Source organism: Haemaphysalis longicornis, unplaced genomic scaffold (assembly GCF_048455015.1).
Source record: "Haemaphysalis longicornis isolate Haplotype H1 unplaced genomic scaffold, Haemaphysalis longicornis Haplotype H1 scaffold_9, whole genome shotgun sequence".
Lineage (NCBI taxonomy): Eukaryota > Metazoa > Arthropoda > Arachnida > Ixodida > Ixodidae > Haemaphysalis > Haemaphysalis longicornis.
The window spans coordinates 37,354,898-37,376,102 of record NW_027526460.1 but is presented as its reverse complement, the minus strand read 5'-3'; the positions used below and the strand labels follow the sequence as shown (position 1 = coordinate 37,376,102).

The following is a 21,205-nucleotide window of genomic DNA, read 5'->3' as shown; positions in this document are numbered from 1 at the left end:
TTTTGTTTACTTTTTTTCAGGCCAACGCATTACACTGCCAAACGATATGAAAGGATAACTTTCTCCATCGCACACTGCTAGTCGATTGCAGGATAAGCAGGCAGCCAAATGTGGAAACGCAGTTCGAGATACGCGTGAACGCTGCATTTGGAAAATAGCTCAACCTGTTCACAACACGGTCAAAGGAAAAGCTTCTAATCCTTTTGCGTTGCCACGGAATCTAAAGTATTACAATTACAAAACAGTTACTGCTGGTCGCGTAAAGCATTTGTGGTGCAAGCAGCGGTTTCACAAAGGTGGGCTCCGAGCGACAGGCCACATGCGCTGCGCAGAGTTAGGTCAATCATGATCACGATCATGATCAACCAATATTAACTCGCCCGAACGTCAACCCTTTTGCTCAACCTTCGAATAGTAATTTGAATGGTTGTGCGGTCGTGTTATTTTCCCGCCCGGGTAATTTCGTTTCGTCAGTAACCATCATAAGTCTAGTTAAGAAAGATTATATTGCATTGCAATGTCAACAGCGTAGCAATCGCCTCGTCGAAAGTCCATCGCGAGCACGGATCACCGTGACCCACATATGCTGTGCGCGCTCCGCATTCGACGTCCGCGCTTCCGTAAACATGATTAATCGGTGAACATAACAAGCACGGTGGCATTGAAAACACGTATTTACTCCCTGATATCGATTTCTATGTCAGTCGGTGCCATACCGGTACGTTTGCATCGCGGAACTGCGGAGCACCACCGGCACCATCACCACACTGCTACTGCTGCTCGCAACAGCCGGGGTCGGAATTTCCCGCTCTGGCAGCAAATTAGGACCTAAAATCCGTCCGCAGATGATGAAAACAAAACAGAACACACACACACACAAGCACTACAACCGCTAACTTAACTCCAAACCACTACGGTTCACTCGATAATGCACGGATACCGAGCAGGCGCACGCAAAGAACGGCGCACTTAACAGCCCAGCCCGGAGGTTTCGGCGGTCGCTTCATAGACGGCGCTAGCGTCTGGTCAGAAAAAGCAAATGGCGGCGCCCACCTCTAGCAAGGAAAATGGTGTATATTGCACAGTGTATTGTCGGCTGTCTAGAACGAAGGTGCGGAAAGCCGCCCTCTTTGCGATTAGGAGAAGTTAGAAACTCTTCTGCATGCACCTTAGTTCACGCTGCCAGCCGCATCCTCAAACAAAAGTCGTAGAAAGCATGTGCCGGATATTCGTTCCTCATTTTCGCCCTTGTGGTGCTATAAAAACAAAAGGTAAGAAATCAAGAGCGTCACAAAATTGATTTCTCTTTAGTAGACTGGTCAAAAAAGAAAATGCCTTAAACAACGGCCCCTGTGGTAAAAATATGAGCATTTCAATAAGGCGAAGAGTACAAAAACGGTGCCACATCTGGAGTGGAAAGAAATGAAAGGAGCCATCGGGTGGAACTAAGGAATCGAATTCAAGAAATGGCGGTGGCAGCGACGATTTTTGAGGAGCCAAAAACAAAACAAAAACGAAACAAAAAACAACAGAGCGTCTTCGCCGCCCCCATGCCGCTCCTTTTTTGCTTCAATTCCTCCCCGTACATTACTGATCCCGACCTCTTCCCGATCCCCGTAACCCAACCTATCGACAATCATGCAGAGAGCGTGAGAGCTTCTGCGCTCTTTTTTCTGATTTGACTGGCCCTTTTTATTCGGTCATGCTCGTCAAACTGTTAATTCACTTTCCTCCTACTTTACTCCTGCTTCCCGTTTCAATACCGATCAACTGAGGCGCACCAGTGCTCAGACGGCATACTCCACGAGGACCCATTAAAAGACGTTCGTCCAGTCTCTCGCTGAATGAGGATTCCTGAAGAACATCTTATGCAACCTGCTCATTAAGCCACTGAAGAGTTAATCATGTATGAGCCCGTAACCCCACAAAATTAAGTGTCGGAAGAAGGCTGCATTAAAAGGTCTGCTTTCGGCTCCTCGATGAACTTATGGTTCTGAAACCATAATATTTAGAGCGCCGAATAGTGGCCTTTGCGGTCATTTTGTTTTTCACGTATAGCAGAGAACGCCCCGAAGCCCAGCCGGTACCTCCTATATTGACGAAGCGCCCTCCGTTCGAAGGTTTCGTAATCGGTTAAACAACCGGCGATTAACTAGTTCCAGGTCGATGCGAACATTCCGCTCATTGAAGAGGAAGAAAATGGCGGCAACGGGGCTGCCACCGCCTCCTGTTTTTGTTCGCGCGAGTGAGTGAGGCAGAAAAAAAAAATGCCTCCGTGTTCTGGTTAACCAGGTGATCAATGACGCTGCTTTGTTGCAGTGGCCGTAAAAAAAAGTAAAAATGCCAACTGATGTGATGTAGAGGACTTAAATGCAGCACAATTAAGGATTTCGTAGCTGCGAAAAATCTCTCGTGTATACATATAACATCTCAGCGCACAAGAGAATATGCGCCCACACGGGATGAAAATATTGCTCTCATATAAAACGCAGGGCCTGCCACGAAAATTTGTATTTTTTAGATGCAGAGCATCTGGTTCACTCGCCTTGTCCCTCCGGCGTCGTCGTCGTCGGCGTTGTCCGTCCCTCCCCCATTCTCCTCGCCGCGCCAGCTGCGCTCTCCGCCGCTCACCCCTCTCCTCTCCGATAGCAAACACTCTCTCGCGAGGGGCATTGGATTGGATTCGATTGGATTGGCTTGGATTCGATTGGATTGGATTGGCTTGGCTGGGATTTAATTGGATTGGATTTGGATTGCATTGGATTAAAGTGGATTGTGTTGCGTCAGAGCCGCAGCACGTTGCGTCATAGCCGCGGCAGACGCGCTGGGGCCGGCGCATGTGTAGTACTACTCTCTCTTCCACGGTTTTCTCTCCCTCGGGCGCGCTGCGTATATAATAACCGGTCTGCCGTTCTCCGGCGAAGCAACATCCATGCTTGGCTCAAACACCTAGAGTCCACGCCGCTTTACAAGTACGCCAACGTCGTCATCGACTGGGACCGGTTTACGCAGTCCCCTCAACGTTATGCGCGCTATAAAACGCGGTCCCTTCGCCGCTCCGCCTATGCGGCGCATCTACACAGAGGTTCCCGCGAGGGGAGGTGGGAGTTTTTTAGATAGCCGTTGTGCTTAATTTACCAGTGTATGTTTTACATAGATTTAAAGTGCTCGGTTCCCGAGATTGTGGCAAGTCCTTCAGGAGATTACGTTTTCGGACAAAGCCAACACACGATATGTAGCTGTCAAAGCACACGATATGTAACAAAGCACACGATATGTAGCTGTCAATTTATTATAGATAATTAAAAAAACACTCGATTGGACGCTAAGTGAACTCGAAAATTACACCCCAGTTTTATTTACTTTAATTAGTTAACCGAGGAGTTGTAAACAATCGCGTTTTTCCGGTTAATTCGAGGGAGTACGGTTGCAGAAAACTGCGATGTATTGGGTCGTACAGAAACTATTAGAAAAATGTGCGACGTTGGTTTTATCTTAACGGGTGTCACTAGTAACTTTCAGTCGCAGTTCAATTAAAAATAACATGAAGCTAACGTTTCCAGGCCATTCTTGCAGCATAGCAAAGACACCGTGAAACTGAAAGCCCTATGTTTACCTGCTACGATAAAACCCTACATCTTCCAATTTTCTCTAAGCTAATAACTTAGATGTATGCTAAACCACAAATCACAAACGTCATATTTCGTTCTTAGCACTCGCTTGAACTGCGGCTGGTGAATCCAGTTTTGTGTCTCGCTCTCGTTTGGCGTCGCCGTACAAACGGGTTCACAGCGTGCATTGGAGGCCATTTTTTTGTTAGTGTGGTTTGATCTTCCTGACGCCCATTTGGCTGTTGACGATAAGAGCGCAGCGAAGGGACGACGGTAACGACTCAAGCGAGCAATTAAGGGTCACAAGATAATTTTAGGCAAATCCAATTCTGTCCGTCGATCGAAGTGCAATTAAAAGGGGGCTAAACTACTTGCTAAATCCGAGCATTGTGCTGTCGGTAGATGATGGCTCCCAACGGGGCAGACAACATTCAAACGAGCTTTGGACCCAGTTTCACGCCTTTTCAGTCCAATTAATTAATTTGCCTTTCGCTTCCGTCTTCATTCTATTCTATATTCTGTTCATAAGCTAACATGTACAACTTTCGCGGTACTTCTGAATGTGGGATAGCTATATTCTTTCATTTCTTTGATTTCATCTGGTCGATTTTTTTCTCCTGGCACAAGCACTGAATTATTATTGCGTGAGCTTCACTCCCGCGTTACTTGGTTTTACTTACGCGCTACTGACGCGTTCCTCCCGCGTTACTTTCAGACCTCGTTAAAAATTACATTACGTAAAACCCTGCATAAATAACGCAAGAGCGTTGGACACGAGGTGGTGGAATTGCGCTGAATAGGCAGAAAACACAAGAAAATAGGAGTAAAAAACAGCTGAATAACCACAAAAGAACCAAATGTCGTTCATGGCAAATCACCAGAACCCACCCAACTTTCGCAGAAAAAATACCTGCAGAAGCTGCGAGCCACGGCTCGTTGCCAAGTAAACAAATCTAAGCAAGCGATACGACGTCACGTCCACTCGCTCACCGGCAGAGGCTCGCACTGCAATACCTGGCAGCACCGGGTATCGAAAATTCTGGGCGAGGATTTAGCGAGGCTCAGCCGCGGAAGCTTCCGTATACTGGGGATGAACCCACCCGCTTTAGGCGACCGCGGTACCAAGCGGTAAATCTCTACAAAACAGATGGCGGAATTTCCGCAGAGATGTGCTGTGCCCCTAAATTAGAATGGGCTTCGACCTTGCGGTGACGGAAATTGTATTGGGCCTGCGCGGAGTCGAAGATTTAGACTCCCCTGCAAGACGCCTAGATCAACATGTCAACAACCGAACGCGATGTCTCCCCTCTGGCAAAGGCGGTAGCCGAAAGACACGCCCTAAATCTCCTTGGCTCATCTTTTTAGACTATAGCCAGCACCTTGCTGCTACATGCTCCTAGCATCTCTCGCACCGTGACGTAAGTTTGGTCATAGAACCAAAGTATAGGCTCGGTGATACATAGAAAAAAGTAAGAGAATTAGGCACACCCAAAGGCACGCCCAAAGGCATGCAATTCGTGACTACGCCTTTTTCCCATTACTAAATATGTCCTCACGTAAGAATTTAGAAGAGAAGTTTGTGATTGCCCTCAGTCTGTCGGTAGTTCGCCAAAATCTGTTTCCACTGGAAAGCGGGCTCGTGGCCAATGTGTCGGCCTACCGTAAGCTGTTTTCACAATGAGCCCGGTTTAACCCCGCGCTGTCGCCTCGGATATTCGAACGTCTTCGTATTTTTAATCTAAACTGCAAGACGCACAAACTGATGCAATGCAACAGTGAATTTGTTGTTTTTACTTGAGGAACTTTGCCATAAATATACCTAAACGCGTGAAGAACCGCATATATTGTCATTACTTTAGAAGGGCCATGACCCCCAAAAGAAACGAGATTTCAAGCTACGCACAAAGGCATGCGTTACGCGGGCAAAAATTCTTGATAAGCAGACAATCTGGGAAACTCTGGTCCCGGTTTCCCTCGGAAAAACGATACAAAACGAATAGAAAATCCCAGCAAAAAACACTGGAATCCTCAAGCTGCTTACGAAGCTTGCGGTCGCTGGGGCTCAAAGTGGGGCTCAAAGTGGGGCTTAGCGGCTCAAGTGTTCGCGAGATACAAACCAGTTTGAGAGGAAACAATGAGGCAAAAGCCAAGTAGCGGCGACCCCGCACGAACGACGCTGGAAGTTTAGCGCCCACGAGAGGATGGAGAAGAGGAATTGAGCACCGTACTTGCCCTTTTTACAGCCGGCATGGAATCGAGCGCCTCCTCACTGAAGCGGCTGCATGCGCGGAACAAATAAGGGTGGGCACCATTCCGCTCCAACATACGGTGGCAACCTCGGGCATATCACACGCGGCACTCTTGTTGGGAACTTGGAAGCGTGGCGTCTACGAACCTCCAAGGGTAGATTTGTTCCGACGCCGCCCGGCTTAAGAAGGGGAAGAATAAGCGAGACACCCGCAAGTCCGCGGCTGCTTCGGAATTCGAGGACGACAGAGCGAAACTCATGTTTTTGCGGTGACGGAGCCTCGCCTCGGTAGGAAACCACCACTTGCATCCTTTCCGTGTCATGCAGAAAAATAGAGCAGCGTTTAAGGCAGGGACGGAAGGATAAGGAAGAGGGTTTACATCTTGCGCTTGAAATTTAGCTTTTTGTCTGCAATTCTGTGCTTGGAGGTAGGTTAGGTTAGGTATAACTTTATTAATGCCTGCAAAACGACGGTTTTCACTTGCCGCAACGCGGGCCTTGCGTCGACCGAGGGTTTGCTGTTACTCTGCACAGCGCCAACGCACCCCGCTGCCGGGTCGCCTGGTCTGTGTTTTTCGAGCGTATCCCGGGCCTGCTGGACGGCCCAAAGTTGAACGTCCTTGTCGTTACTGCGCACTGCTTCTTGGAGTTTCGGCGGATGATTCTCTGATTTCTCTTCGTCTGGAAACCGGACACAGTCCCAGAAGATTTGCCACTGGTCTGCCAGACCCACTTTACACACTTTGCACAGACTCCTCAAATAAAGTCCAGGGTGTATCACGTGCACCGTTGCCGGTGCGAGGATGGATCCGGTTTGAAGCTGCCTAGCAACACGGCCTCCTCCCGGCTCAGTCCTTGGTGGGAGGGGGGGTGGCATTACCCGTCGAGCTAGGCGGTAGGCCTTGATGATTTCCGTGTAGCTTGCTAGGCGGTCTTTGCTCTCGAACCACCACGGACGGTCGGTCTCGGGGGAGTGGAAGGTAAGGGCACGCGCCTCCGAGTGAGCCGTCTCGTTGTGGTTGGACGTAGTTGCGCACTCGCCCATGTGCGCCGGGACCCTCTTGATGCGGACTTCTCTGTCTTGAAGCTTGGTCTTCCCGATGATGGCGGCCGCCTCGGCGCACACTCGACCCTAATCAAAGTTGCGCACGGCGGTTCTTGAGTCGCTGAGCACGGTGCGACACTCAACCTCGGAGATCGCCAGAGCGATGGCGACCTCCTCGGCGTCCGTGGCGTCCGTGCACCGCACGCTGGCTGCCGCTGTCGTGGTACCCGCGTGGTAGACTTGACGGCCACGGCGACGAAACATTCTCGTTGGTACTCCACCGCGTCGACGTAACGCGGGTGCTCGTCCTTGGCGTGTTGTTCGATGAGGGTCTTGGCCCGCGCCGCTCGCCGCTACTTGTTGTATTCTGGGTGGACGTTCTTGGAGATCGGGTCCACTCGTATGTGGGCCCGTGCATCTTCGCCGATGTCGCTCGACTGCCGGTCCGGTGCTCGGGGATTGTAACCCGGCGTCTTGAGTATCTGGCGTCCCGTCTTAGTTGCTGAGAGGCGCTCTAGCTGTGCAGTCAGCTGCGCCTCCTCGATCTCTTCGAGGGTGTTGTGCACGCCGAGTTGAAGTAAGCGTGCCGTGCTCATGGTCCCCGTGAGGCCCAGTGCCGCCTTGTAAGACTTGCGTATTAGCGCGTTGATCGTGTTGCTTTCCGTGACCCGCCAGTTGTGGTAGGCAGCCACGTATATTACATGACTTATGACAAAGGAGTGGATGAGGCGCAAGAGGCTGTCCTCTTTCATTTCCGCTCTGCGCGTGGAGACTCGGTGTATTAGGCGGCTTGCCTCCGGCGCCTTGCCGCTGAGCTTGTCCAGAGTTTCGCCATTGCAGCTGTTCCTGCTGATTAGCATACCCAAGACCCTGATTCTTTCCACCTCGGGAATTCGCTGTCCCGACGCGGTGACGATCTTGATGCGGTCGCAGTCTCTTTGGGGGATCTTGCCCTTGCGTCTCGGTGATATCACTAAAAACTCGGCTTACTTGGCGAGCAGACCAAGCCCGTGCCCGTGAGGTGCTGCTCGATGGCAGTGACCGCCGCCTGCAGCTGGTTCTCGATATAGGCGTCGCTACCACCGGCAACCCACAGGGTGATGTCGTCAGCGTAGATTGTATGACGGACGTTCGTCTCTGCCAGCGCCTCCGCCACTGCGATCATGACGAGGTTGAAGAGCAGTGGCGAGACAACCGACCTCTGCGGTGTTCCTGTGCCATCGAGCTTCTTCTCTTTGAGTTTGAGGTCCCCCGCGTGGAGCTCCACCATTCGATCCGTGAGGAAGTCCCTGATGTAATTGTAGCTGGCTTCGCCCATATTTAGTTTGGAGACTTGCCGAGTCGACTGTTTCACTTTAGCGAAGGCGCTTTGGAGGTCCAGGCCGAGGATTACATTGTTGTCTTGCGTGATTCCCTTGTCTATAATTTCTTCCTTAATCTACAGCATGGCGTCTTGCGTGCTGAGCTTGTGCCGGAAGCCGACCATTGAGTCCGGGTAAAGGCCTTCTTTCTCGAGGTAGTCCTGCTATCGGTTCGCGATCACGTGCTCCAGCACCTTGCCCACGCTTGACGTGAGCGAGATGGGGCGGAGGTTGTTCGTGTCCGGTGGCTTGCCCGGTTTCGGGATCAGGTTCGTCTTTGCGCATATTTGCACTGGCGGGGTAGCTTGCCCGACCGCCAGCACTCGTTGTAATACCAGGTTAAGGACTCGATCGACGCGTCGTCGAGGTTCCGCAGCATCTTGTTTGTAACGAGGTCCGCACCCGCTGCTGAGCGAGTGTTGAGCTCGTGCAGCGCGGTCCGCACCTCGGCCACTGTGATGTCCCGGTCGAGCGACGCGTTGGGCGACCCTCAGTATACGGTGGGTGGCTCTCCATGGGGGTAGGGGGTAGATATTTGTCCTCCAATTTCTCGATCACTGTGTCCTTGCCTTGATGCTGTACCGCCGTATTCATGAGCTTGGCGATGCGGTCGCGCTGATGGGTCATGGTTTTGGTTTCATCGAGCAAGTGGCGTATGGGGTTCCAAGTGCATCCTCGGTGTAACTGCCCGTCCGCCTTGTTGCATACCTCATTCCACTGTTGCCGGCACAAGACCTTACAGAGTATTTTGATGGCCGGATTTAATTCGGCCACCTTTTGCGTAACTTGCGATTCAGTCGTTGCTTCTTCCAGCGCGCTTGGATGGAACGCTTAGCCTCGATCAGGTGGGCCAGGCGGCTTCCCATGGCGACGATCTCCTCGTTCGTTTTGATCGTCTTGGTTGCCGACTGCACAGCTTCGTGGAGCTCGGCGGTTCACTCACCTATGTCTTCAATAGCGGTACGTTCCTTGGGCTGGTTCTGGCGGAAACTGTCCCAGGCCGTCCATTTGTGTTGCGTGGTGTTACCCCGGAGCTGGCCGGGTATCGTTATTTCCGCGATGTAGTGGTCGCTGCCTAGGTCGACTACGGTGTTCTTCCACGTGATCTTTCCAAAAGGATCGTTCTTGACAAAAGTAAGATCTGGTGTTGTAGCTCGTGCTACGGAGTTGCCGATCCTGGAGGGGTTGGCTGGGTACGCAATGAGAGCGCAGTTACTGTCTAGAGAGCTTTGTAACAAATCTCTTCCCTTGATCGAGTCGCGGACGTAACCCCACGCCGTGTGCGCCGCGTTGAAGTCCCCACCGATCACGAGCATGCTGTCTTTGGCACGCGTGCTTGCTTGATGAAACAGCGAACCAAACTTCTGAAGTGGGTGCTTGGGGTTACTGTAGATGTTGAGCAGGAATAAGCTGCCCTTGCGTTGCTTTCTCGGGATAATTTCAATGAAGGTGTATTGGGCCTTGATTCTTCCTTGATTGACTTTATGTTCCACGAAAGTGAACCCTTTGCGGACTAGGGTGCACACACCCCGCACCCTCTGTGAGACTGATGTGTGTTTTGTACCTGGGAAGAGACGGGGTCTTCGTGACCGTTTCTTGGAGCATAATTACGTCTGGTTTCTTGTTGACGGCTGCTACGTGCTGTTGTAACACCGCCATCTTGTTGTCGTAGCTGTGGCAATTCCACTGCCAGACCATAAGGTCTAACCGTGGCTTTACTGTTGTTTCTGTGTGGTTGGCGGCGATGATTGGGCTAGTGTAAAGGGTTGCTGCTGCTCTTGGGTTTTAGGATGATTCGTGAACATTGGTGCGAACGTCGGGTGTCTCACTATTGCGATGCATTTAATGATAAAGAGATGTCAGCCTGGCAACGAGCTTGGCTTGCTACTCCATATGAACATGAGAGGGGCGAAAAGGAGCGAAAGGAAGCGAATATACAAGAGCTCATACAAATACTAAGAAACGCAGATAAGCACACAGAAACTGAGAGATGCAGGGGCACGGCCACAGCACACACGCAGTAGTAAAGTTAGGGCAAAGATTCACAGAGTTTGTTCAGGCCGGAGTTACGGAGAAATGACGCCAAGGCCCTTGTATGCCGTGTTCCCCCGCCATTTGGGTGCCATGAACCGATGACGTCTCAAAGTTTCAGTAGCGCATCAGCACGCAGTCCCAAAGTTGTCTTCATCGTTCGCCATGGAGTGTCAAAACGGGGACACACACAAGGTCGACCTTCAGTGCGGTGACGGAACCGTACTCAGGTTTTGCCAATCTGTCCGTATCAATTGCAAGGTGAGTCGTTGCAGAGTAAAATCTGTCAATGCGGGCAAGCGCCATCTACAGTAGGCCAGTTTGAGGCATGCACTTTTTTATAGTAAGGAATGCTCAGTAGAAGTAACGGAAAGCAGTTCGGGGGAAATATTAAAGACAAGTTATAATGCATATGCATTTCCAAAAATGCTGATTATTGAAGAAGAGGTCGTACCTCGTTGTTTATACGCAGTATACGATGCGACGTGAGAGTTTGGGGGGCGAAAATAGGATTAAAGCAAACTTTGACCACTCGAGGAAGCTCTTTGAAGGAAACCCACGAAATCTTGGAACAGCAGCTCTTAATCAAATGTCCGGTGGATTGACTGAAGGATCTATTCGTAAAGTTTCTACTATGTTAGAAACGTAAATGGCGGGTCACTCCGTTATCACAAGTTCGAAATTACTACCTGAAATACTTGCAAGTGAGATGCAGCTACAGCGATGAAAAGAAAGAAATGCCAACCAAACACAAATGCCAAAAATAACAGTTGAGCGCAAAATGTTTTGTCGACATGTTCAAGACAGCGATGCCAAATACTGCGTGCTCGCATCCTGAAGGCATCATTGAAACTCAATCAACAGGATTGTAAATGACAGAAAAGCTTAAGAGAAATCGAAGCCCAAAATTACACCGCAAAACTGTCAGATATGAGAGGATGTTTTAAGTACTACATGCTATTGAAGTACAGGGCCATCACCACTAACGAGAAACCTGGGGAGGGGCGAAGCATGCAGTGTATAAGTGTATTCAAGGATTGTAAGTCTCTCTGTTCCCACACGGTGCGCATTGATTTGGCGCTGGAGAAGCGCCGGTGGGAGAAGCAATCGCCCGCCTGCTGAAGCGGTGGCGCCCTCTGTTGCGTTGAACGAAATTTAAGCAATTAAATGAGAGACTGGCCGTAAGTTGTCCTTGTGTCACACACTGCAGCATGTTAAAAGAGAAACCAATTTCGGGAAGGAATTTCGACACGGAGGGTGTGAAATATTTCTCGTCGTCTCGGCGGGCTTGCTGCTTGCGCTTGGCTAGTGTCACTAGATCCTGCCTCCCCTTCAAAGATAATCTGCAAACATAACCTTTTCCAGGAACACATAGAGGGGGGGGGGGTCCCATTGTTCACAGGCACCTTATCATCCATAACGCGGTTTCGATGCTCAGCGCTCGGTGTCGTAGGCCTTGGCGCCTTGGCGTTTTTGCCCATGCAGATTAAACCGTAGGGGATAGAGGTATACAGCATTGCTGTAAAAGTCGTCTCTTTAAAGCACAAAGCCTTATAGCGCGAGGCGTTAAAAGGAGTGTCCCGGTGGGTTCTTTTAAGCACGCGTTGCATGCTAGCACGATGCGTTGTAAAACGAGTGTCCCGGTAATCCGTCGCGGTGGCTCCGTGGCTAAGGCATTGCGCTGCTAAGCACGAGGTCGCGGGTTTGATTCCCGGCCGTGGCGGCCGCTTTTCTGATGGAGGCGAAAAGCAAAAACGCCCGTGTGTACGAGATTTCGGTGCACGTTAAAAATCCCCAGGTGTTCAAAATTTATCCGGAGCCCTCCACTACGGCGCGCATCATCGCCTGCGTTGCGTCGGCGCGTTAAAGCTGACAATCAATCAATCAACCGAGTGCCCCGATGTTTTAGCAACGTCACTACGGGAGACGACGACAGGAGAAGCCAACAGCTCGGCCCAACTAAGGTGCTTCGCCCCTAAAAATTTCACTTGAGAGTGAGTTAGGCCTCCTGTGCATAGATTTGAAAAAGAAAACGTGTGGCTGAACTCCGGCAATACTACTTCCCGGGATGGAATGATAAGCACTCTGCCACGACTTCTTGTGGAGTGGCCGGACAACAAGTTTGATGCGCTGTCATATAATTCCTGTGGGTCGGATAACAATTCTCTCGGTTTCCCAGCCCATAACCTTTGGCCATAAAGCACAGACCAACTGGATGCTAGACCGATTTGCAGGGTCTATTGCTATCAATTGATTGATTGATTGATTGTAGGGTTTAACGCGCCGACGCAACGCAGGCGATGAGGCGCGCCGTAGTGGAGGGCTCCGGATTAATTTTGACCACCTGGGGATCTTTAACGTGCGCCGAAATCTCGTACACACGGGCGTTTTTGCTTTTCGCCTCCATCAGAAAAGCGGCCGCCGCGGCCGGGAATCGAACCCGCGACCTCGTGCTCAGCAGCGCAACGCCTTAGCCACTGAGCCACCGCGGCGGGTTCTATTGCTATCAAGAAAACCGAACTGTGTAAAGAGAGACTTCTTCGGCGGTCGAAAATTAAGAACTAATGAGTGTTAAAAAAAATATCAACCAGTTCGCTATATTTTAGGGAAGGGAGGAAGGCAGTGAGGGGAATTCGGGAGAAGTAATACGTTGGTGCTGTCGCCCTGTTGGAGGTGTTTCTATTTTTCTTTCTTCATTTGTGTCGTCAAAACTTTGACGAATAAGCGAGTGACGCCGAAATTTGCACAGCTACCCGCATGCTCTTGTGCCTAGATTTGCACAGAGGCTCCTCACTTCTTTTCTATCCCACAGAAAACCAACTCCACCGAGCTCGCAAACGTAAACAGCCCTGTTTACTTTCCATCTCCGGTGAGAGAACGCGCATAAATGCACGCAGGCCTACGCGCGTCCCAGTTTTATGCGGGATGCTGATTGGTTGCTCCTCCCTGTATTCTTCTACTGCTACAACATATTTACATTTCATTTCTCTCATGTTTTGACTGGCGTCACAGTTTCCATTTCCGTGAAGCCCAAGCCGACAACACAGAGCAGTGCTGTGCGGTTAATATCCTATGTGCGGCGGGCGTTTTGTGCCCCGCGCTCCGTTCAAACGGAATGCGTGGAAACAAAACCAGCGAGCTTGTCGTTTTCAGCGTGTACTCGTTTATACGTTATAGTTCGAAATGCACTCCTCGTGTGTAGAAAAACTGGCTACGAAAACCTTGGGGCCACGTTTACAGCGGTAGTAAGCAGATGCCAGTTTGGAAAAGAGACGAGCGGCAAACGGCAGCACTAACCAGTTTTTCGGTGGGCTTCTGGGAAGCCCTCTTCCTCGTTATCTTAACATTTGAACAGCCATTCGTATTAAAAAACTAAAAAGTAATAACAGAAGTCTGATTTAGGCAAAATTAAGGCAGCGGGCGTATTCTTTCGTGAGCAGCTGGGCGCAGGTAAATAGACGGGAAACATTTCTCACACCGTTTTCCCGTGATTAGAGATTAATCACAAAAAAAAAAACGGTGCGCATTTGACTGGTTGACTGAAATGCACTGATTGATTGATTGGTTTACCTACAGCATGGAATTATAGCCGTGAAAATAGCAAGGGTATACTCTTTACGGCCGCGTTTCTTTTACCCTTAAAGGCCATAGTATGGGCATTATGGACATGGGTATGGTGTGACACCTTACCTGTGCTTCACCGAGTAATGACGGTGAAACTAGCAATCTTTGGAGTCCGAAAAAACGGTTGGCTCCAAGACAGCTGTGCAAGCTGTCTTTGCAAGACAGCTGTGAAAAACATTCCTGAATTCTTTGCGCACTTTTAACATCGCAAGTAGCTGCTCGCAGAGGTTACCCTCACGACATCAGTCTCTCTCTCTCTCTCTCTCTCTCTCTCTCTCTCTCTCTCTCTCTCTCTCTTAGTTGATAGGGCTGCCTCTCAGAATATTTCGTGCAGAGCAGGTTTATACTTTTATTTTTAAGCGCACAAAAAGTACAGCTTAACATTCAAGAACTTGTGATTAATTTGTCAGAAAATGAATAAGCTGTGCTTAAATTCACTCCAAACTTGAAATATTGTGGCGCAATTAGTCAGATAACTTGCTACCCAGCATATGCCCATATGAGTCTATACGAACCTCAACTTTCGTGACCAATAAACGTTGCAGTTGGTGAATGCTCTTATTTGTTCTTTTTTTTTCTTTTTGTACTTCAAGAAAACACGAGGAAAAATTATGCGCACAACAGAAAAACTGAACGAGAAAACGATTTTTGTCGCTTTTGTTGTTGAGATAGCAGTGCAGCCTGGCCAGACGCGAAGGATCGTTCCGAAAGGGAGAAAAGTGGACCTGGTTAAATGTGGAACTGAACGAGCCAACCGAAAAGGAGGGAGGCTCACCATATCTTCGGTTGGGACGAGCCCGGTCGATCGATAATATCGACAGACTCTACAAGGACTCACTCCTGTTGCAGATATCTCCGACCTCAGTGAAGGCTGCCAAACTCTTCCTTGCGATAATTCCGTGCACTTCACTCCCTATACTAAAAGTCACCCCGCGCAAGTTTTTGTACGTGGCTTTGTCAATACAGTAGCTCATATTGGCCCCAAAATATGGCGGTTATCAAATAAACTGTCACGTGTTTTCATGGCTGTTGCTTCAACCATGATAAAAGTAATATTTTTTATTGGTCAGACACACGGTCCAGTGGAGCGACATTTAGCATACTCCAGAGCGGGTCGATACTAATCACACCGGCAATATGCACTTGCTGCATCTGCTGTAATGACAGCGGTAATTTCCGACATTTTCTTACCTGAAAGGTATTAAGACACAGACACTGATATCATGAACTGCAGTCAACTTCTTGTAAGCGTTCACTAACTAGAGCACTTGCGAAGTGCCCGTAACTACAAATCGCCTATAAAGGTGCCTAAGAACAGTGTGTGTAGGGTTCCTTGTATAATACTTCTGTCCATAGTTCCACGTAAAATAGGCGGGTGGATCGTATGCACCGGAGTTCATGCAGAAGCACTACAGTTGCTGTTCGGGCAAGGATTTTTCTGCATGGAACTCCTCTGAGAAACAGTCTCTGAGAAACAGTCTGAAGACGGGGCTTGTTTTTTTGCGCCATCTCCCCTGGGTCCCGTGCCCTCGTTCCCCTTCCTTTTTCGTCTATTCCGTCGGTCCACTTGTCCATAGAACGCGCGACCGTCTGATTCGATTAGGCATGCCCGATCGAAAACAACTCCGACGCAATCATGCCCGACGCCAGTCATGGAGACGAAAGACGAAGGACAGGCTTACTAGCGGAGACGACTGGACTGGACATTCGAAGCAGGCATACTGCATAAAGCATTCGGACGTGCGAAATATACACTACTGCAAGTGGTTTTTCGGGCAGGTATTCTGGCTTGGATTTTTGGCATCGCCTTTTTAAACTCGTTTACAGAATACTGAAATCGAACGACTGTAAAAAAACACTTCTGCCGTTACAGTGCCTATAGAAACTAAATATTTAAAGGCAAATAACTGGTGCAGCTACATTAAACCCTCGTTTAGCGAAGTGCTCGGGGCAGAACAATGGCTTGGTAAGAATTTTGACTTTGTTAAACGTGTTCTGTACGGACTTCAGTGGGTACTGTAGATATGACATACGTAATGACGGGAGATTTGGAATACAGCGACTGCGTTATACCGAAGGCTTACTGCACCAGCGCTGGTGGTACATGTTGTACAAGTACACACTGTTCAGCGGTTAGGATTACATGGTACATATAAGGAAAACCACAAGTACAAGTGAGAGGGGGAAGCGGGAAGTGTTTTTTCAAACAGAAACAAACATTGGTTTTGTGTTTATGAATGTAAACTAATACCGTGGCATTTAGGTTTGAAGAGGTGTTGAGCACAGGCTATATAACTGCTTAAACAAGCGAAGAGCTAACGCACGCTGGCCGCACGACAGCGCAGCAGAGAGAGCCACCGGGCTCCGGTCAAAGCCGCCTACGAACAAAATAACCAGAAACGCGGACTCTTCGCACAGGTGGGAATAAATCGACGTAAAATGAAGCAGTGGCCAGTGAGTCGGTATATACGAAAAGTAAGGAGAAACGTCCACCGTCACAATCCTCTTGTCGAACACGTGGTCAATGACATCACCAGTTCTTGACGTGGGTGAGCAGTGGTGAGTGGGGAGAGTGACAGCTAAGAAGACGCACGCTGTTAACATATTTCATGGAAGCCGGTAACCACCAGTTTACTGGTTTTCGAAGGTGAGCATTCACGTGTTCAGTGAAAAGCAGTAGCTTTGTCTTGTGGCTGCAGCGGTAATCAGGATTCACAGGGCCTGGTGCATGCTGAACGGAGGGCACGGAGAAAATGTGTTTAATTTGCGTTTGCCTCATAATAAGGCTCTTGTTGATGATGATGATGATGATGATGATTACAAAGAAAGTGGCACGTGCTTATTGGAGGAACTGAGCTGTTGACACCCCATTCTCCTGATCCCTTTGATCAAGACTGAGCCGCCAGTAACGGTAACAAACCACTCGTCGGTTTCTCTCACAGCACCAGTAATGTTAACCTGATTGGCGCTTTTCAACCTGCCGGTGCGTAGTCATCCACAGCGCTGAAAAAACTCGGCCTCATTAAGCACCGAGCGGCTGGCTAACTCTATTACCAGGTATTGTGCTTAATTTATTACGGCTTTCCTTTGAGCATTCTTGCTGTTTCGACGCTTCTTCCTTTTATATGCTCCCTTTTCTTTCAAGGTGAGCCTTTTATGTAATGTTCACAAGTATTGTTCAATTGTATGTACTGGGTATGTAAGCAAATCCTCTCCTACGTAATGTCCCTCGGTGCTTAGTATGTGCAATAAATAAATAAATAAATAAATAAATAAATAAATAAATAAATACGTAAATAAATAAGACTAAGTTGTTTCGTGGGAAAAAAAGTTTTGCTAGTCATCTCATACAGCCTTTATCTAATTTAACGATGCAAACGATTACACACAGCGCGTATTCTTACGATATTTCCCAGCCTGCTAAAGCCCTTTAGCACTTCTCAGCGTTCATTTGATCTTTGTCAGTGCTTCTTGTAGTTTCAAACAGCGTTTACTGCACGGAGTGTCCCCACTGCACCGATTTACTCAGAGCTTTTATAATATAAGTTCTTCATTGGAGACTAAAATAGAAATCAAATCTTTGTTTTCTCTTCTGCAAAAAAAAAACAAAAAAACAAGAACTAAATCAATGCCCCTTTGCACTACCGAAGTGCAGCGTGATAGAAACGAAAACTGAATGCAAAGCCAATATGCTATCTGAGCTCGTGAATCGGAGCTCAAATTCGGTATCCCTAAAAATTCAGCGCACAAACACTGCATCTCATTTCCATCTAGTCGCGAGAAAACAAACCGGCAAGGAAAAACTCCCACCGGGCCCCTCGCGGGAACCCCTGTGTAGATGCACAATTCACAATTCACTGTGTAGCACAATTCACTTTAATCCAATCCAATCCAAATCCAATCCAATCTAATCCAATCCAATCCAATCCAATCCAATCCAATCCAATCCAAGCCAAGCCAAGCCAATCCAATTGAATCCCATCCAATGCCCCTCGCGAGAGAGTGTTCGCTATCGGAGAGGAGAGGGGGTGAGCGGCGGAGAGCGCAGCTGGCGCGGCGAGGAGAATGGGGGAGGGGTGGACAACGCCGACGACAACGACGACGACGCCGGAGGGACAAGGCGAGTGAATCAGATGCTCTGCATCTAATACCAACAGAACTATGTCCATTTAGAAGCAGGCACTCACTACAACCGCCCCTCTCTTGCCTTTGTCTGTGCCCTTCTCGTTCGCCATCAGAACACATACGGGAGATAGACACCCCAAACTTAGCGGATTTGTGGTGCTTAACAGGAGAAAAAAGCCCACACTGCCCAGATCCTCTCCGGCCAAGAGGAGGATGATGAGATGACTGGGTGGTTTCAACAAAGCGCAGACCCCTCAATCGGCGAAGCTCTGTCAAGGTCCGCCGAAGAGCAAACACGCATTATCCGCCCTCTTCTTATGCGCGAGGAAACCACAGGACGTTGCCGCCAGCGCCCGGGAAGCTGTGTACGGTGCCGAAAATTCATGTGAATGATGCTCGTCCATAGAAACCATTTTAAGGGTTCCCATTGATGGACGCTTAGAGAACATCATGACCCATTCCCCTCTGAGGACGTGAATAACTATCCATGCTTGTTTAGCTGTGACGTAGACGTGCTACAGACTACTAATTTTATGCCCAAACAAAAGTGGCCATTGCAATATATGCGTCGGAGTCCCACAACTTCTTTTCATAAATCGTGGAAATGCAGAACGAGAATTACGTCTTTTCCTACAGGAAAAAGTGAATATGTTTCGAAGCCCATCAAGCACTCAGGTGAGCAATATTCGCATCACGCTGACTAGCAGCTCACTACAATAGTTTATTTGAACGGCACAAACGCTAAACAGGTGTAATGACGTTTTGGCGAGGAGTTCGAAGAATTTGTGTTTTAAGACGCGTCTTTCTTAGGATAGGATAACAAAAAATAGTGGTATGTCCGTCTGTATGTTTGTCTCTTGAATCGGTCAGAAATGTAACTGGTTGGTAGGTTCTCAATGGGTACTAGTCGAATAAATGATGCAACACTGGGTAATGTAAAGCTTGTTTTGCCCCTATCCGTCATAATATGTAAGGAAGCGACCCTTTCTGTATTTGGTATCGTTTTTCCAGTGAAATCTTTACTCGATAATCGCCGCGAGTCCCCGTATTTTCCTTGCTTGTGCATTTCCTGTTGTTTTTTTTTGTTTTTTTTTGCGCTGTAAATGGAATCGCTAATGGGTCAGTGGCGCACCGACAATATGTAACTTACTCTTTTTTTCCATAGCTTCCGCTATGAATTGCAGCATTTCCTTGTACATCATATTGAAGAATTTTTGTTGGCCCTCTCACTGCCGCCCCCGCAATTTGCGACATTCACCCCACATCACTGGAGTCATCTCCATCTGGCGTACCAAGCCCTGCCGCTTGCCTGGCTGACCTCACTAGTTGAAATGAAAGAGCTCCTTTCTATCTGGGTTTGTTTCTGACCTACGCGTTACGGAAGGCATCGCAGGATCAATGGTTTTTCAGGAGCAGCAACAGACGCCGGACACCGACGGCGCCTTTTCGCTCAACGGGCCATTTCCGGCGACCGCATTAAAATTACCGGCTGGGAAGAGACGGAGCGTTTGAATGCTTTGCTGACCCCACTCTACCTCCTCTTGAATTGTTTTTGCTTCCTGAGTCGTCTCTGTTACGTTCGCCGGGTTATTAGAGAGTTTTATATCACCATATGTTCCGTGTTGTACGTGGTTACCGTGTTGACCAGGACCCGTCTGGGCCCTTGGGTATTCGTCGCGGTAGGGTGGATTAGTTCCGCGGGCCGGCCCTCGCCACGCCCATGCATTCGTCACGGCTGGGTGCGCCCCCTCGCCCTGCCTGCGCGCGCAGGCGCAGTAGGGTAACGGTCAGCACGGTAACTATAGTTCATACCACAAGCTGCGTGCAGCACTGTGGAAGCTACATTGTTGTCAAGAGAGCGCCCACTGAGGGCGCCTAACTCACCGTGGAGGGGGTTTTGAAAGGGCGTTTCCCCTCTCGGCAGGTGGAACCGCAAGGCCCCGGCGCCTGCTCTCACTTTTCTTCGTGGTGAGTTAGGCGCCCTCAGTGGGCGCTCTATTGACAACAATGTAGCCTCCACAGTGCTGCATGCAGCTTGTGGTATGAACTATACGTGAAGGACGGAACATACAGACTGCTAAAACTCTCTATTATTTTTAGATGCGAAGTATCTCATGCTCGGGACTGTGTCCCGCCCTCCCTTGCTGTCATTGTTGAGCACCGTCCCCACTCTATTGCGCATGCGCGTCTCTTCAGCCCCGTGAGGGTTTGGGCTGACGTCAGCGCAGTCCACGCGAGCACATACATTAAATGAGGGCTTGCGCGGTTGCTTCACAGGCACCACTTGCGCGCGAAGGGCGTCGCGGGTCGTTCTAAGGGTTATCGATGCATGAAATGAAATGATCGGAGCGGAAAGGCCGCGGGAGAAGGAAGTCGTGATTTGCTTTGAGGACATTTTGAGCCCATAAAGTGGGCCCATTAACCACTTCTGGCAGCCGCTAGCTGTGGCTTACGTAGTTCCAAGTGCCGCCGCCCATTTACGAAATATGTAATTTATTACGAACCGGCCTTTTCGGCAAGTGAAAGATTGAAACCCTGCCGCGCTAACTCCTACATCGCTTAGGAGAAACAGGAAATGAGTATGACTGCCGCATTTCGCTGCGTCGATTATAGTTGCGGTGGTGTCTTATCACTATTGCACTCGCTGTGTCGCTGCGTTATTTCTTACGACCGACTATTGATATGAAACACACACACACACACACACAGGAGCACAGACGAACACACACACACCAAACATACATACCAAACGAACATACACACCAAAAGAACATACATGCTCGCGTACACGCCACACGAGTACCCAAAAATATACCCCCGCACACGCACGAACAAACAGTTACAACGGCAGTTGGAATTTGGCTGGTCGTAAATTTCTACAGGAGAAAGAAGGAATCGGCATAACCCCTCCCTAATTACGGTCCGATTTGCCGGGTACACCTATACTTCCTGGAAGCGTAAACGCAGACCACAGCCAACGTACCTCACCTTGTTTGAGGTATAGCTATACAGGTAATATGCACACAAAAAACCCACGGAAAGCCAAGAAAACCATCTCAAGTAAAATGAACCACAATAAAAACCATCCTAAATCTGGCACAACAACCATAGTTCTAAAAAAAAATATGCTTTCTTACCACAGCTGGCTCTCAGAGAGTTT

General features: G+C 49.0%; 1 long non-coding RNA gene across 1 annotated transcript in view; it reads right to left on the bottom strand.

Moving 5' to 3' along the window:
* Positions 1–21,205, bottom strand: part of LOC144153653 (uncharacterized) — a 70,477-nt gene that overhangs the window by 38,413 nt on the left and 10,859 nt on the right. The window lies entirely within an intron of this gene.